The 12,605-nt window shown below is 27.6% G+C and overlaps 1 protein-coding gene across 1 annotated transcript in view; it reads left to right on the plus strand.

The window, feature by feature from the left end:
* Positions 1–12,605, plus strand: part of Eph (Eph receptor tyrosine kinase) — an 807,314-nt gene that overhangs the window by 426,794 nt on the left and 367,915 nt on the right. The gene's annotated exons all lie outside the window — the stretch shown is intronic.

Genomic DNA, 12,605 nt, shown 5'->3' on the forward strand with positions numbered 1-12,605 from the left:
TTAAAGAAAAAAAGATGAAGTGATAGGATATAAATTTTCCCGGCTTTTACCTTCTCATATTAGACTTATTTGAGTATTATGAACAAATTAAGAAATAAATACTGAAAATTAGTTGATCTGTATATTTAATCTGAGAATTTTTAGTTATTTATTAAACAAGGTACTTTTTGAACGTTCGTTACTTCTGAGTTACATTACGTTGAAATTTTTATTTATTATTTACAGATTTATTTTCAACGTTGCGTTGTTATACAGTATATATAAATTTTGTATGGTACATAGACGTTGTTGAGAAGGAACTCATGAATAATATTTCAATAAAGTTCTTATTGGAAGTTCTCAAGCAATATTTTTCTACAATTAGGTTTGCGCTTGTTTACAGCTGAGACATGTGCAGCATTAGTATCGTCCGTCCCTATTAGTCATCTCTTCGGATCGCTTTCTCTTATTCTCTATCGCTTTATTGCGAGTAGTTTTGAACATTACATCGTAGTTCTTTAACTCGGTTCAGTAGTCCTCGAGGCATTAATTACCGTTGTGTATCTGGTTAGCGTATGAGTACGTTGAATACCGCGAGCTGTGCAATCTTCAGAATCGCATACTGTGTCGATGTTGCAATGTACTGATGATGCAGTATCTAATGTTGATTGCACGGGTTTTTATTGCTGATTGAATGCAGTTAGCTGCACCGTCTGCTGTTACTGTTCTGTAATTTTGCATTAAAGTAATTGAATTTATTAATAATATCTCTTACTTAAATTAATAAAATATTTCAGATATTTTCCTGGAGAATATAATTATTGGTTTTTAAATTCTCTTAATTGTATATTATGAAACGAAAATTTTTGATAAATTTACATTGATACATTACTTGAAATTAGCTTTATAGCTTAAAATATTTTATTCTATTAAAAACAAAATATTAAAAATCCCTATTAAAAAGCCATATATTGTTAAAAAAACTTAGCAAATCAGTTGTTTAACAGCTGATTTTCGAAGTACAATGTTCTAGGTTCAAATCCTAGTAAATGTTAGTTGCTGTTATACGGATTTGAATACGAAAATATGGATACCGGTGTACTATGGTGATTGAGTTCAATTAACCAAACCTTTCAAGAACGATCGGTCTGAGTCTGTACAACACTACATCTCATCTACATGTCGTACATATCATCCTTATATCATTGGGCCGTAGAAAGATATTGCTTGTTGTTTACTAGTTGAACAAATTGCAGCGTACTCATTAGGAAAATAAAAAAATTAAAAACAGTAGAAAGATTTTCGTATTCCTATTAAATAATACAAAATGGTAAACAAACAAAAAAAATTAATCGATAGGCGGTTACAACTAATTACTAAAATAACCTTTTGATTGGGACAAGAACAAAATTTCGAAAGTTCATATCCTTGAAAGCAATATTTTTCAATCTATGGCTCTTGAAAAATAAAAAGGAAACTTAAAAATTATACTGTACCATTAACCGACTTTCATTTTATTCCGGTCACGGATATAATTTCCTCAATTACAACAAAATTAACGTTTTCTTATATTTAAAAAAAGATACATTATCAGTGAAATTAAGGACCCAAGTAGTAATTTATTTATTTCTCATACAGCAACAGATTGACGCTCAATAACATTTACTGTAATGGATGATAATGAACTTCTGTTGCTAGTAAAAATGCCATGCCTGACTGGGAGTTGGACTCGGGAACGTTACAATTATACCAGTATAACTGCAGTGGTATCATGATAAGATTGATGCGATAACTCAGAAATATTTGAAGGTAAAATTACATCCTCACAAAAAAAAACTTGCTTGCCCTAATTTTTGTGTTCATTACAATTAGCATGTTTATAATTTATTCAGTACAACATACCACAACTGTTCTCACTAGGATGCACGTTAATAACTATTTTATACTTAATATTCAGTACGTAATATTATTATTGACTTATATTTTAGAAAAGTTATGTTTTACACCGTTTCAATGTATTTTTCTTTGTTTGACTGGAGAAGGTGCCCATAATTAATTTTTCCTACGGGAATGAATGATGTATTTTTTACTTTACAATTACTTGTCAGCTTTTCTTATTATATTGACGAATATAGATGATTCGAGGTACAGACGATGTTGGTCCGAGTTTTTTCTCTTTGAACAATGATATTTATTATACAACCATTTCCTGAGGTGAAAAGAATGAAATTGTTACCAGTAAAGCCTGCATTTTTTGTTAGAGTACCTACATTTCGTTGGACTCGACAAATTGATATCCAGTAGGACATTCGGTTGAATGAAGATGATAACGGGAAATTCCCCTGCATTGTCTAGTAAGTTCGGCACGGGAAATCGTTTCCTGGGAACGACTATGCAATTCTCTGGGGTATATGTTATTACTCGGTCTACAGCTGTTTTTGATTGTAGTAGCGAAATGCATCAGTATGTAGATAATGGATTTAAAAAATATGCATTATACGCTGACAATTTCCCGCCACAGTTCACATTCCTCGGCCATTCGAATCAATATGCCTAACGTTTCTCCTATCGACTCTTCATATTGGTACAGCCATCTTTTCGACGGTCTTCCGCGTGACCGGCTGCCCTCGATTTTTCCTCGTATACTCGCTTCTCGTAAGAAGCTAGTCGTCAACTATGATGAACAATATTTTTATAACCTTTTTTCTGATGGTTATACTATGGAGTGTTTACTATCCGTGGTAATTTTAGAAAATGCATTAAGGGTACCGGTAAACACGGTTTCTAAAACTACATTAGTCGATATAATATTTAAAAATATGAGTAAATTTACAGAAAACTCTTACTTCTTTTGTTAAGTCGTATTAAAATAAATATGCAGTCGTCTATGTTAAAATTTATTTTTAATAAAGTCTGAAAATTAATTTTAATATTTTGAATTTAAATCTGTTTAATTCTATGGTAGCTTAAATATCTCATGCCAGAATATTGGGGAAATTGGGAGAGAAAAGCGGTTCCGTCACTCCTTTAACCGATGCGATTATTCTGTAACCGTACATCAGCATGCCAAGATCATTGAAATGCAGACGGAAATTCAAACTCTTACAGTGAAAAATGTTCACTCTAATTATCCCACATGAACTGATCGTATAGTAATCATTAATACAGTTAACGGAGTGAGTCTAATGATACCCTAATATACCTCATTCGTTTTTTTTTTTGTGGTTGATAATTATTTCATTTTAAGCTCAAAACTTGTATATGAGAATAAGAAGTGGGCATATGAAGTTGTAGCGTATGAAAAATGCAATATCTTACCGGGATTCAAACCTGGGACCTTCCGGATGAAAGGTTGTTTAATGAGCTCGTTCTGTTCAAGTAATTAACACATTCTTTCGTGAAAAGTTTAATTCAATATTACTTTCACAGTGAATTTTATAATAATTAATTAACGCAAAGATTATTACTGGTATTCATAATTTTATTAAGACATCTATCTATCTGTCTGTATGTGTACAATATATATATATTTTACTAACCTTTTTTATAATTTATCTGCTGTATAAAATTAGTCATTTTGATGTTTCTTCAAGTTAAACTAAAAATAAAATCAGTAAGTATACGCGTAGATTGAGTATATTTTAATAATTATTTGTAATCTCTATATCTATTTTCAGTTACCCACAAAATTGAAAAAAGATTTCATCAAAAACATTCAGATTTACCTAAAAAATGTATTACATAAATAAGTTTGCTTAATTATTTTACGGTAATATGCAGACAAAAACTAATTCTTGAAGGAAAGAGTAATTCTAGTCAGCTCGGTAATGTTGTCAGGAAATCCTCTTAATAGATGTTTCCGGCAAGATTAAATAAAATATTGATCGTAACCCCAGCGGAAGGTTTAACACTACTGGACAAATAATAGTATTTTCTAATCTGTAATATTGCATTGTGTATTTTATAAATAATTAAATTTATTCTGCGATTACAGTTGATAAATACTGCCACCAAGTTCTATTTATGCTGTTTTATATTAATTTTATCAGTTATCATCTGTAATTTGAGTTTGAGAATTTTAAAGCTCAATTATTCTTCAGTTTTTACATTAGTAAACTTTTTTAGTGTTTCCTATTCTTTGTATTAGAACAGGAATTTTAAATTGGCAGTTAAAATGATAGCTCAGGAAATCACGTTACAAGTACAGAAAGATTAAATTATTTACGGAGGCCTATAATTTACAGGTGCTTTATTATGATTGTTATCATCGGTTATTAATTACTGTTTTAGATTGGTTTTTTAATGTAAACTTTATTAGTTTTTAAAAAGGGAAAGAAAACTTTTATTCTTAAATCTTTTGTTCCTCTGTTTTTTCTATCGTTATCAGATCTTGGTTTCATCGGGAATACAAATATCGCTTTAAATTTGGTATCTTTATTATTTTTGAATACAGAAAATACTAAGAACAGATTATTACCCGGATTGAAAATGTTTTTAAGTATTAAACAATTGACTGGAAAAAAGAAAAGAGAATGAATAACATTCACATTTTTTTTCCTAAAATAAAACAAAAATGGTTTTTTTTATTATTATGACGTAATTGGTAGTTTAATGAAAAATGACTCGATAGTTTCTTAAAGAGATTATATTAAATTACTTTTAATATCCGATGTTTACGTTTGAAATTGTTAATTTTTAATTGATTTGGTTTAAAATATAAACGTGAGGGATGAATAAGTAGCATTCCTTCTCTCGTATTCTAATTATCGTCATATCAGGTAAATGAAAAAAAAACAGGTTGAATAAAAATAGCGATTATTTAACAAGCGAACCTTACAAGATATCACACGTTTGTATTATGAAATAACGTACTGAATATCAAATTAAAATGATTGTTTTAAAAATTAAAGAATAATTTGTAATTCTATAGTCTTTTATTTAAACAACTTTTTTTTTCCAGCATATGTGATGAGTACATCTGGAAAAATATAGTTATTCTTCCTTGCATCTCTTAAGTTCTTTTTAAACCTTTAATAGAAAAGAAAAACTCTTAAATACAGCCTAACATTTTTCGTTCCTTATTTAAAAACATGTGAAGGAACATAATTATTTTCTACTCTGAGCCCGATAATTGAGAATATATGAAATTGTTTTTTTTCTCTCTTGTAAATGATTACTCTTTACAAGATAATTTCAATATCATTCAAAGTTAGATAAAAAAAACGTTTACTGGGGTCATCGTTAAAGAAATACTGGAAAAAACCTTTTACAGATAATTAAAAATATAGATCTACAATCATCGTCTTCTTGATAAAAATATTAATTTTTGTTTGCAAAGAAAAACGTTCCTAAATGTTTTTACGAGATTGCAGATCATTCTTTATGAAAATTTATGAAATACTTTAAAATTTACAATTTTCAATGACCTTTTCTAAAGTGACCAATAGAAAAAATCAGGATAACCGATTAGCGATAACTTTTTTATAAGAAAAAAGTGATTTTTAGTTTCAAATTTCATGCACATCTTCTGTTGCGAAGAAGTCACATTAAATGTTCAAGCTTGTTTTTTAGAAGCTTTTATTTAACTCACTTTAGGAATAATCAAATCTTGCAACTGCTATATCTTTTGATCTATCGTATGAAAATCAAGGAAATTTGGTACACGTATATAACTTCGATGACAATACAGCACTACGGTGTCGGAATTTGATATGACCCACCCCCACGCCACCACGTGCATTCCTAACGCTAAATTCATGCGTTTAGTTGAAAATTTTAATTTCTCATGAACTATCCTATGAAAATGATTGAAATTTGGTACAAGTATGTAACTTCAATGTGTAAAAATAAATATTTTTACTTTTTTTTTAGTTTTAAAAAAAAATACAAAAAATTACAAAAATATATTTGATTTCATATAAAAAAAATTATTTTTTTAAAAAGCTTTTACTTAACTAATATTAATATTAACATTAATAAAAAAAGAAAACAAATTAGCAAAACCCTCTAAAAAGTAAAAAATAAGAATTAAATCAAATTGAGAATTTTAAACAAAAAGTATAATATTAACAAATATAAAAATGCACTGAAAAGTAAAAAATAAATTATATTAATATCTGATAAATAATCAATAAATCAATGTAATAATGGAAATATTTAGTTAAATAAAAGCGTTTTTTTTAGCGCATTTTTATATTTATTAATATATTATATTTTTTTGTTTAAAATTCTCAATTTGATTTGATTCTTATTTTTTACTTTTTAGAAGGTTTTTCTAATTTGTTTCCTTTTTTTATTAATGTTAATATTAATATTAGTTAAATGAAAGCTTTTTTAAAAAATAATTTTTTCATATCTAATCAAATATATTTTTGTAATTTTTTTTGTTTTTTTTTCCTTTATAATTCCTTCAAATAGCATAAGTCTTTCTTGGAAGAAAATATGCGTTAAGTTCCAAAAGTTTATTCCCCCGAGTTCAGTTTCACTGCTTCCACCGTAAATTTTTTTTTTGTGTAGCAGACAATGGACTCCGAGAACATACTTTTACATAAATTGGTATCGTCACTATTAACGGCATTAAATTGTTGCACCTTGTTGCAATCGAAAACCCTTTAATTTTGCTTAGTTCCGTACTTCTACCTGAATCTTACTGCTGTTAGTTCTGTTGAATGGATTCAGGAGGGCGTGAAACCGCTTCTCGCATATTACCAGCGAGTGTTTTAATGAAGACATTAATTCATGCACGTACTGTAGGCTACAATGTACAGATTCTTTTATTCAACGGAATACATTGCCACAGTCCGAATGTTGTTTATTTGTTGTCGTAATAATATGTTACGGTATTTATGCCCATTTTACATGCATTCCGCATTACTAAAATCCATTGCCCTGGCCGGTATCTATTGTTTTGTATTTGTTTTATTTTATTTTTCTTCCTGTAAATATAATTTGTTCGTTTTTTTAATATTTTATAGAAGTCATAAAATCTAAAGAATCTCTTACGTTCCAATAAATTTATTAATTTTCGCTTATTTTACGAGTCTTTAATAAATATTTATCGCATATTGTGTAGTTTCGTTTATAATTAAGCTATAATTTTTTCATTCCCTCTACCTTATATCGAATTCTATTCTTAAGAAATAAAATACTAATATACACCGTTTCTGTATGTACTAATCTATGAATATTTTTTACAATTACTACAAATTTGTAATCGATAATCTCTGAGAATTCTTACTTAGGCTGTCTTTTTTTTACATTTTTTAAATTACAATATACATTCCATCATTATCGATTAAATTTAAAACTGTTGGTATATTGTCATAAGTACAATCGTTTTATATCTGCTAGAAGCGTATTCGATTCCCAACTTGGGCGTAATTTTTATAATTTTATTTTAAAAATAAAGTACTGCATTTATTACGACTTTTTCTTATCTAGGAAGTAGCTCCAGAAGGAGAAATAGAACCGACATGTGGGAGGAGTCATAAGGTTGATGGGAGTGAAATTTTTATTTAAGAATTGTTTGCTCCATTGGAAAGAAAACGAGGTTAATTATCGTTCATGCTTTCTTCTCTGTAATATATATTGATATTATTACCTTCGCTCTGATCTTTCGCTTAATCGCACGGTATATCTCTAGCCCAATCAAGACAAACATCAGTTATGCGTATGTTTTTTTCTGTACGGATAAGTTGCATTCTTTGTTCTAACCAAATTATTATATTTATATGTTGATATTTACTTAATAGTAAATGAATTCATATTGTTAATTAAAGGAATAGTATATCAATTACACAGCAAACAGTTTAATTTTGTAATTTATTAATTAAGAACAGCTTTCTTGTTAAAGGGAACATATGTTTTTATGTTAGCTGTCAAGTATATCTATTGGGAAACCAATTCTGATATTTTTTGGGTTGATAATTTCTTAATATACTCTTACATTGCATCTCTTGCTTAATGTATAATAAATAATACGAAGGCAATATTAACTTTTTTTACCGAAAAATCGTATAATGATCATAAAATCTTGCATGAAAAAATTTACATAGTGTAAATATATATTTCTCAAAAATGGTTACTACATATCTACAGTTAGTTACCGATACAGATCGAAGTTTATCACTGAATTATAACAAAAAGAGCAGCTGTAGATTTAAACCTTTTGTTTTACGACACCAGCATTCAATACTCAACATAATCGACGTTCCCGACGTTCCAAAGCGTATTTTAATATTCATATTGTTAGCCGGCGTCCTTATCCTAAATCCATTTATGGTTGTATCATTGTGTTACTTTTATGTCATATTATTTGCATATTATACATTCTCCACAGTTGTTCCCACGAGATCTGTATTGATATCAAACTTGATATCTAGCACGATGTACGTACAATCTTTTTCATTTTCCTTTTGTTTGCTAGTTTTGTTTTGCATAAACCATAGAATTAAATAAATTGTGTTAAAATAATACACGGTTGTGTTTGTGTTTAAAAAAATCTTTTCTTTTAAGAAAATATATTTGATGTTTTATTCAGAAGTATACCTAGTTATTCGCTATTGTTTTTCTGTATTGATTATTTTGTTTGTTTTTATGTGGTACGAGTAATAAAAAGGGAAATTTTATTGCTTAATAGAAATCGCGTATAGATATTCTAGAAATATAATCATGTATATTATTTCTTTTTTTATAGAATTAATAAAAAAAAATACATCTTGTTTTATGACTAGTATTTATTGTTTTCGTACTTAACGTGTTAAGTTAGTCTTGTAAGTATTTTACAACTTTTATACTTCTAAATGAATGGTTACTTACAACTTTAATAATAAAGTCTTTTCAAATTAAATCATAAATTCGTTTCAAATTGAAAGAATTCCATTTTATTTTTCTTCCTTAATGGTGTTATTTATTTTCAGTGTTAGCGCTTTGTTACTAAAGTAATTTTAGTGACAGTTAAAAATCTTTTAGTGATTTTGTTGGAGGAGAATAAAAGTCAAATTATTTTGTTTATTAATGTAAATTTTTCTAATAAACGTGTTTTCCGATTGAAATTAAAAAATTATCATAGAATTCTTTTCAAATTAGTTTGTCTTATAAATTCGGAAAAAATGATCTGAGGTAATTTATTTTTACGGCTATCGATATAATACAAATAATTAGTTATGAAATAAATTTTTACTTCCATGTACGAAGTAAAGGAATATTGTGATCACGTAAAATTTCCGTTTTCAGATTTCAACAGAAATATCCATTTTAAAAACCCCTGAATCCATTTTGACTAATTTCGGCGTGACGTATGTATGTATATACGTACGTACGTACGTACCTCGCATAACTCAAAAACGGTTAGCAGTAGGATGTTGAAATTTTGGATTTAGTACTGTTGTAACATCTAGTTGTGCACCTCCCCTTTTGATTATAATCGACTGAACCAAAAGTGTCAAAGAAAGCCCAAAATCCAAAAAAAAAAAAAAATGGATTTTGGACTTTTTCTTAACTGCAATAATAAGTTCTTACTTAGCTTACTTAGCTTTTCAACGATATCGTAAGTGGTGATTATTTTAATTGGTTCCAGAGTTATAGCCAAATAAAATTTTAATTAATGAAATATTTGGATCCTATAAGAGGAAGGCACAATGGTTCGAATCAGACTTCTTCTCCTTTTTTTTAACTTTTTGTTTTTTAATTTAAATATATTGATTTATTTAATAATTATTCACCTGTGATTGTAAAAAACAAAAATTACGATAAATAAAAATTGAGTAATAACCAAAAAAAACATGAAAAAATATCAGAAGTAATTAATGAAATAAAACTAAGTACTTTTCATATAAAAAAAAAAAAATGTTTATATTTAATTTAATAGGCGCACAAGGAAGTCATATGCTGTCCACATCAAATTTTTTTGTGTGTCATTTTAATTTATATAGAGATTCACTAATTATTTTTAAAATTTTATAAAACTTTCAATTTTATTACAAAATGTATAGTCTTTTTTCCCATTTAAAAAAGTACGTTAAAATAGATTGTTAACCTCATTCTCTTTGATCTACATTTTATTATATTTCACAGAAATTTTTATTCATAACATCTGACTTTCTTAACAGCTTGAATTATCTGTTTCAGTTTGTACTTTTTATCTGTTTTACCATTATATTTGTAAACATATGTATGATTAAGAATGAAATCTTTAGATTCGTGTAGACTAAAATTATTTCCGTAGTTTTTACAAAATAATATTTCAGTAATTGGCGACATCCTGCGGTTTGATTTAATTTCCTGGAGGATATGGTTATTACAGAAAAAAATTTAATTTTGAGTTACTGTCAATATTTTATACTTTATTTTAAATGTTATGCGGAAGTTAGGATATATCTGAAGAATTTGTTTATAATCAGTTTTATTTATATTATAAACTTTCTAACTGGGGAATAAACACCGTTATATGTAATCAATTTTATTTCTGTTATAAAATATAGTAGTTTTTAAAAATAGCTAATAGATTTAAAATTAATAATTGCGGTTTTCATTATATTGATGAAGTAAACTGGTGCGTCTCTCCCTTTCTCTATTGCGCGCACGCGCGCGCCCATTTACATAACTTTGAACCACATACATAGCCAGCATGTAACTATAAATATTACCGTTTTAATAGTTTCATATTATTGAAAATTGTAAAGGCTTATAAGAAAAATCTCTTACGAAATAAAAACCCTTATTTTTGTTTTTAGTGAAATAAATCACTTAAAAGTAAAATAATTTACTAGCAAGAAAGGATGCATTATACTTATGTAAAAAAAATAATAAGATTCTAGAAGGGGATCTAACTGAACGCTTTAAATTTTAAATTGGATACTTCCAAATGCTACACCGTTTGGTTGCTCTTTAAATTGTAGAGAAGGAAAGGGTTTTTTTCTGTTTAGACATCAGAAAATACGATCAATAATTTTTCCTACAATTTTACCCCATTTAAAAAAAAATTATCAGCAAAACTGCTTATAATATACAATAGCTAAAAATTATTTTTAAAAAACGAAACTCAACACGTAATTACGTGATTGTTTATCAATAGTATCCGATACTTTAATTTTACGCTTAAAATTATACATTCACAAAATTATAATTTTTTTATGAAAAGCCAAAAGAGATTTCAATTTATATTGATATTTTTGTTTTATACCCGTCAAGCGGTTTAAATTAAATATAGTAGCGTCATCTGTGATAGTAACATTGTTGTTTTTGCACTCAAAGTCAAATAACTATCAAAAGGTGAAAAAAGAGTAAATTAAAAATTAGAACTCCTTGTTTTATGTACTGTGTTTTAATATGTTTTCTACTCTTAAGTTGATTTTTATATAGTATTTTTTTCTTTAGGTTTTGTGAATGGTATTTTTTTGGTTGCAATTGTTAAGATCGGTTTATTTTTTTATTTATGCCCTGATTGTAAGGTATTTGATTACTCGTCTTTGTGTTATTGCAGATTTATTTTTTTGTTGGGTAAAATTGATTATTTGAAACTTCAATCTATCTTTCCGGCCTAGAATTTCTCATAGTTAGAGAAGTTTGATGTTAACTTCTCTATATTCGGTGAGTGTTGAATTTTATAGTATTTTCCGTCATCGCCGTTTATATTTACATATAAACTGTTTTATTTATTTATTGTATAAAAAAACAGGTAGTAATACCTATACGATTGTTAATATTTTCTAACCTCACAAATTTACTACTGATGAAACGATGTCATTAATCTAATCATAAATTAATATGTTACGTAATTTTAATGTGTTGTAGAACAGCTAATTGATGATTCGAAGATGTTAAACATTTATCAAATTAGAGTTTTGTATTTTAGTATGTTATTTTTTAAATATTCAAAATCTTATTATTCTTTTGTTTTTAATGTAGAAAAAACTATTTAAACTCGCCTGTTTAAGATACCGTCTCGCTGCAAATTACTACTGAACTTTACAGTAAGTGATGAGAATTTTAATTTTAAAATAATCTTATCTTCGCTAACTTGAATGGGATAATATTTACTTCGGTATGTCATAATAAAATATAGTTGGGAGTTTAAAATGCAAAACTGGAGTTATCTTTTAAGATCTTTTTTTTATACTTCTAATAAAGAAAAAAAGGAGAAAAAAAGGTTTTGCTTGGTCAACAGAATCGTGTGTCCTGACGGAGGCGTAATTATTTTCTGTAATTTTCTGAGTTGTAAGTTTGAAGTGAGCTCTACCGTTAGAAGTTAATAATTTGCATGCGTAATTGTGAAGATGAATTTGTTCCGGCGTTAGGTAGCTTATTGTTGTACACAACTTGTATTGTTGAAATCTGTCGGCTTCGGTGAAGATTGATGCCTTCTATGTTTTATAGAATCAGTTTTCCTTCTGTGTATCTAATGGTCGCCTTCTACTTTACTCAGCATTGCGGATCCCCCGACTGTATTCCTTCCGGCCTATAAATAATGTTGATTGTTAAAAACCTCACAATAGGCCGATCTTTACTAAAAATAATTTTATTCATTCATCTCTTTTACCACTTTAATATCACTGCTTAAAAAAAAAAAATTTTTAAATTAATACTTAATTAAAATTAAATTTAAAAAAACTTTAAATTATTATTAT

The sequence above is a fragment of the Lycorma delicatula genome, chromosome 1 (assembly GCF_047948215.1).
Source record: "Lycorma delicatula isolate Av1 chromosome 1, ASM4794821v1, whole genome shotgun sequence".
In the NCBI taxonomy this organism is placed as follows: domain Eukaryota; kingdom Metazoa; phylum Arthropoda; class Insecta; order Hemiptera; family Fulgoridae; genus Lycorma; species Lycorma delicatula.